Below are 6,950 nucleotides of genomic sequence, written 5' to 3'. Positions count from 1 at the left end.
AGAGGCATAAAAAACAAGCTCTCCCAATTTTGTGGTGCATTCCCAGTTCATTCAGGATAGTGAAAAAATTCAAAGCACAGCCAGTTTATTTCTCCCTCAAAAGAGCCAATATTTGGCCTTTCTTTCTTTCTTTCTTTCTTTCTTTCTTTCTTTCTTTCTTTCTTTCTTTCTTTCTTTCTTTCTTTCTTTTCTTTCTTTCTTTCTTTTGGAAGGGTCACAGCAGTTTTTTCTCTTTTCTTTTTGAACTGGTGAATCATTTCAATGTTTGAATCTTTTAAAAGTGTTCGAAGGGACTATTTCTTTAACATTGTAAATAATTTGAGGTTATACAACATGCACAGGAAGGACAAAGAGCTTTAAAAAGAAAACCTTCTGTCTCTTTTTCTTCCACCATCTCAAGGGCCCCAAATTTCCACTGGAAATAATAAAACATTTTTAATGCCAAAGCTATCTTTATGAAATTGCAAGGCTCTATTAGATTGAGCAATAGAATGTTAAGTACCTGTTCTGTGAGAAAAGTATGACACAGTGCAGGTGTCATATACCTGTGGAAGCAAATTATGGACGCTTAAAGAAAATTAACAATATAGATGATTGTATGTGGCATGAGGAGTACAGACAATCAAAGGTATAATTGCTTAGGAGGAGAGACATTGCCTAGAGCCCAGGTAACCAGACTTGAACCCATCTTTGAAGGAAGGGTGATTTTCCATCGGTGGTGAGGAATGAGGACAGGGCAGGTAAAAGTTGGGAAGACTGAAGGGTCTAGGCATATCTGTGCAGAAATATTAAGTAAACCAGTTGGGTAGAAGGTGGGATTCACACAACTGGAAGTAGGGGAATTGTTTGGAAAAGGAACCAAAAGTGGAAGGTTTAGACTGCTCATTCTAGACCTTTCCTATATCCAGTGGGAAGTCACCTAAGGCTTTTGGATCCAACAAAAGCAAATGTTTTACAAAGATTCGTGATCAGTAGTATTTGTGGCAGAGAGCCTGGGAAGAGTTTATGGCAAAGTGATAAGGACCCAGCCAGTGCAGTGGCAGTAGAAAAGAAGAGGGAAACAAGGCATTCAAAACATAAGAGGGAGACTTCTGGTCAAGGTAGTGGAATAGACAGTCCCCAGCATCACCCTTTCCCACAATCAGCCAATTTACAACTGTTAAAAAGCAACGACTGCCAAGCTGGGGCCACTAGAGCTCAGGGGAAGAGGAGAGACCTACAGAGCTCATGAAGGCAGCAGAAGCCATGATGAGAGAAAGAAAGGACTGCTCCAACCATTTTGAGCTTCAGTCCTGGTGAGCACATGGAGCAAGAGCTGGCAAAAACCATAGCTGTGCCCTTCCTATGAAGTTGCTTGGAGGCTGCAGAGGAGTAAAGGGCCTTGGTGGCCCCCAGGCCAGCAAGACCACTAACAGGGTTACTGTGGACCCACATAGGAGCAAGGGCCTGAGACAACTGAAAAAAGGAGTCACTCAGAAGCCAGTGAGTCACTGCAAGGGACCAGTGCACAGCCCGTCCCACGGATAATGTTTGGAGTGCAGGCAGTGGGGAAGACGGGGCCACCTGGCAAATATTGGCGCACAGCATGGCCAGCTGATCTGCCCTCCATTCAGCACAGAACTACTCAGTGGAGACTGGTCAGGAATACAGAACTGCAGAGGTGCAGTTTGCTGAAAAGACTCAGGCCCAGACCAGAGTTTCTACACAGCCCAGGTGTACCAGAACTCACAAGACCTGGAAGTACCTATAAAGTCAACCATTAAAACCTGAGCTGCACAAAAAGCCTTCTCCAGGGAATCAGCACCAAAGCAGCAATTTAGCTCAACCACAGAGCTCAAGTTCTGGTCCCCACAGGAAGTTCCCACATTGTAGAAGTAAGCAAAGGACAACAAATTGGTTCCAGTGCAGAGTTTAAGTGGTAGGAACAGCAAATAATCCAACACAGAACTGAAAGAGAAAACAAAATATCCACAGACCAGAGACAAAGTTTGATATTCACTAGTAAAGGTCTCACTTCACCAAAGAACATCTATAACACCTAGAAGGACTGAAAGCCCCACAGGCTCCCAAGCCAGGGTTGTGGGAGGGCTGAGGGCCTCAGCCATACCCTCCCCTGATATCTGCACCCAGCCCAGTGCCGACCACTGAGCCACTGCCAGAAGCGCCCCAGGTTCCTGAGCCGGGGCAATGGGGAGCCAAGGGCCTCAACCATGGCCCCCCTCCCCTCCCCTGACATCTGCACCCAGCCCAGTGATGACTGAGCTGCTGCTGGAAGCTCCCTGGGCTCCCACACTGGAATGAGGGGGGTGCCACGGGCCTCAACCAATCCCCCTCCTTCCTCCTTCTCCTACCCTATTCTCCTCGCCATTCCCCTTTCCCCTTCCCAACTGCTCTGCAACAACATCTTAGAACGTAAGAAAATAATAATAATAAATTAATTAAAAAATAAAAAAACAAAATATAAGAAACATCAAAAGAACATGGTGCCGCTCTAGGGAATTTACATCACAAGGCTTCCAAGGTTTTGGCTGGGACCCTGCTTGCTCGGTGGAGGACAAGTGGTCTCAGGCAAACTTCCTCTCTCTTTATGGAGGAGTATAACTGTAGTGGGCTTACCCCAATTTTCTTACAGAATTAGCTCAGGACTCATTGAGAATTTCAGAGAGTAAAAACCACGCCCTGGAACAGAGCATTGTAATGGTGCAAAAACCTGCCCTGGGGCAAGTATAAATCAACTTTTAAAGATGCTCTTTGGGTGCAAACTGGTGACAAAAGGTACTGCTCGAGCCCTGGGTTTCCATTGGCTTCCATATATCTTCTTAGTTGGTCTCCAGCTAAGCTGTCAGTTTCTGGGTTGCCTCAGTTTCCTCTTCATGGAAGCAGTGCCTCAAAACAGGGGCACCCTGAGAAATGGGTGTGGCTGGCCCTAGTGCTAGTCTCACTTTCACCCCTGCCGTTTTGACACTGTTCTTGCCTCCCAGGCAGCAGTTGTGGAAAAGCAATCCCCCACTGCCTAGTGCTGGAGATCAGTGAGGTAAAGGAGGAGACAGATCAGGTAAGCGTCGAGCACCAGGCCCTCCGCTGCAAATTAATGAATGTAAAGTGCTTGGCACGGTGCCTGGCACGGTCAGGGCTCAGTCAAGGCTCACTTCCTTTCTCCCTACTGTTAAGTTAGAAAGAGCACATGAGGAGACTGGAGGAAAGGAGCCAGGAGGAAAGGTGTGAGACCGGCAAGAAGCCCTGGCTGCTCTGGCATGCACCATGCAGGCTCCCCCAACCCTCCAGGAGGAGGAGGAGAAGTTGCCCCTCGTAATCACTCAGGAAGGAGAGGAGCCTCCGCCTCGACACCCTGGCTCCCCTGTGAGCCAGAGCCAGCATGGAGGGCAGGTGGAGCTGGGAGGTGCCTCCGAAGGGCTGCCTCTGCTCCCCACCAAGCACTCAGTCCTCCCTCCGCAACTCACCCTCCAGGCAGAGAAAAGTATCCTAGGAAACTATCCCTGTCTTCACCCACTTTTTCTTCCTTTGTCTCATGGTCAGTTTCTGCATTTTTTTTTTTTTTTTTTTTTTTTTTTTTGAGAGTGGGATAAGCACTTGCTTCAATTATACCCCAAGGAGATACAGGTCTGGAGAACCTGAGGTCTGCTTCCCGGTGGGCATCTTCCTCTTCTATGAGCCCCCAGACCAGACCCCACTGTTGGTGGTAGGGTCTCTCTTTCCCAAACTCCTCCCCAATATGACCCACATGTCACTGAGAAGACTGCTATGGTGCTAGTGATGTGAGAAGGGAATATATTCAGACCCAAAGACTGAGAGGCTGGCACAGTCCACACTCAGGAGACCTGGATTCCAGTCTACGATCGCTGGTTAATACCTTGAGAAAATCACATCACCTCTGAGTCTTGGTCTCCTCATCTGCTATACGGGAACCACAACACTTACCACACAGGCTTGCTGGAGTTTCATCAGGATGGTAAGATAACTGATGCACAGAGCACCCTTGCTGACACATGGCACCTCCTGTGCTAGCTAAATGCTGGACCCCTATTCTTCCCTCCCGCCTTCGACCTCCTTTCCCAGCTTCAACACTCTGGCATTACTTCAATGCAGAAAGAGATGGTAAGTGCTTTCAAAGAGAAAGGGCAGCAGAGGTGGGCTGGAGAAGTGTCATGGACTGAATGTGTCCCCTCAAATTCCTATGTTGAAATCTAATCCAAAATGTGATGATATTAGAAAGTGGGGCCTTTGGGAGGTAATTAGGTCATGAAGGTGAAGCCCTCATGGGTGGGCTTAGTACCCTTAAAAGAGGAGACCCCAGAGAGCTCTTTAGCTCTCTTTCAACCATGTAAGGATACAACAAGGTGTTGGCAGTCTGCAACCTGGAAGGGGGCCCTCACCAGAACTCCAGCACCCTGATCTTGGGCTCCCAGTTTTCAGAACTGTTAGAAATAAATGCTTGTTGGTTAAGCCACCCAGTCTATGGTAATTTGTTACAGCAGTCTGAACTAAGACAGGGAGATGGTTAGTCTGCTTTATGAAGGATTATCTACTTGGCAGATGGCCTCAGCTTCCCCCACTCTTTTACTTTTATAAACTATCAGATTCAATATTTTTTCCACTTCAAGTGCTACTCTGAACACTCTCCAATGTCTTCACTTCCCTTTTGAAATCTGGAGTCCCCACCGCCTGTGTTCTCTGAGACCATGTTTAGTAGACAAGAAGACAGTTACGTGTAATGTAGGCATTTTATAGAGTTCACAAAGCTAAAAGTAGCACTTCATATATTGTTTTGTAGAAGTGCTTTGCTGTTGGTTTCCATCAGAAAAGAGAGGCAATCAAAGGTGTTTCTGGGAAGACAAAGCCCTAGAATCAGACTAGGAAATGCTCTCTGAGGATGTGTTATGGTTCTGGGGTCCACAAGATGCCTTGGGAAAGGAGTTTTTTAGCTTGGATTCCTAAAATTTTAGCCCAAATTCCTGTTATTCCAGTAGCCTGTGAGTTCCCTGAGGGTGCGGACCATGTTTTAGCCATTTTTAGATCTCCAGGATACAGCACATGGCAGGCACCTACTACATCTTTTTTGAGTGAATATCATTCCAAGTGTCCACACAAATAAAGGAAAAATGTGGAGCTATAGAGTGCTAGAGCCTGGCAGCAGCAGGCCTGCAGATATAAGATTCCAAAATACAGATTCTGTCAGTGGATCTCTGCAGGTAAAAGTCCAAAACAGATGGATTCCAAGTGTGTCGCTAGACTTCTGATTCCTCTTCTCTCTCTCACTGATTACAATGAAACACTCTGAACAAAATACAAAAAAGCAATTTGCTGAGGACTCTGAAAAGTGAATAAAAAGCAACTGGATTGGGGAAAGAGATCAAAATTTGGTGAATGACCAATATGGCAATGGTGAGTTTCCTGGAATTTGTTTTCTCCTGGCTTTGACCCAAGGGTGAACTGAATCATGAAATTGGAATAGCAGTCACAGACAGCAACAACCCAAGAAACAGCCTATCTTTCTGGCCAAATGACCTGGAAAAGGGGCCCCTACAAGCCAAAAAGTGTAGGAAAAAAATCTTTGACTTTTTTCCTCATTTTTCCCTTTCTCAGCTCAGTTCCAAGTCCAAATGAATGCCCAAAAGTGCACTGCCATGACCATGGCAGCAGATTGGGCACGTAAAATCCCCAACAGAAAACTTGTCCCTCTGGATAGAGGAACCTAGAAAAGGGGCCTCTATATGTGAAGAGTATGGAGGGAGTCCTCATTTTTTTCTCTTGCCACTTTGCCTCAAGGGCAGGCTAAGTGGCATGAGGCTTTGTTATACCGTCAGTGGTTTAGCTCTCAGAGAGATCTACCTTTCTAGCCAGGGGACAGGGAAAGAGGCTCTGGGAACCTAAGGAATGTGAGGGAAATTCTGCAGAGGAAAGAGTGGAAGAAGGGGACTCCTTGTATGAACCAGCACAAACTCATCTCCAAGATGCACACGTGTGGCACACACCCAAACAGCACAGCAAGGCTTAGAAAACTGAACTGACATTGGAACCACTGCCTACGTAGGGTGAGACAGGACTTGTAGCCTGTACTTAACCAGGTTGATTGCCTGCTAAAACAAAACAAAAATCAACACACTCTATGATTTTAACAGGACCCAGAGTCTCATAACATACAACATTAAATGTTCAGGATACAACCAAAAACTACCCAACATGATAAAAACCAGGAAGACCTAACAAATTCTCAAGACAAAAGACAAGACGTTGGAGTTATTAGAAAAAGGACTCTGAAGCAGCTATTATAACCATCCTTCATGATGTAAAGATAACACTCTTGAAATGAATGGAAAGATAGAAGTCCTCAGTAAAGAAACAAACTATATAAAGAACCAAATGGAAATTTTGGAACTGAGAAATACAATAGCTGAAAAAAAAATTAACTGCATGGGCTCAGTAGCAGAATACAAATGACAGAGGAGGGAGTCAGTAGACTGGAAGGTAAGTCAATAGAAATAATCCAATCTGAAGAAGAGAAAGAAAATTGTTTAGAAGAATAATGAATAGAATCTCAGGTATCTGTGGGACAATATCAAATGGTCTAACATTCGTGTCATAGGAATCCTTCTAGGAGAGGAGAAAGAGATTGGCATAGAAAAAAATTTTTTGGAAAAAACAATGGCCGAAAGACATAAATTTACAGATTTACATAGCTGGGCAAACTCCAAACAGGATTAATTTATAGAGAATGGAACTGAACATCCTATCACTCCCTACCATCTTATCCACCAGTTCCCTATTCCTCACATGCCTGGACCTGGATGGCATCTGAATTTTTGACCTCGGGGGAAGGGAAGAGCATGTGATGAGTCATCCTGGCTCACTGACTCAAGTGTGAGATCTAGAGAAAACCAGTTCCCCTGCCTGGGCCTCAGTTTCTCATCTGAAAAATCTCAGGGTTGAAC

This window comes from Cynocephalus volans, chromosome 3, assembly GCF_027409185.1.
Source record: "Cynocephalus volans isolate mCynVol1 chromosome 3, mCynVol1.pri, whole genome shotgun sequence".
NCBI classification, from domain to species: domain Eukaryota; kingdom Metazoa; phylum Chordata; class Mammalia; order Dermoptera; family Cynocephalidae; genus Cynocephalus; species Cynocephalus volans.
Note: the sequence above shows the minus strand (reverse complement) of the source record.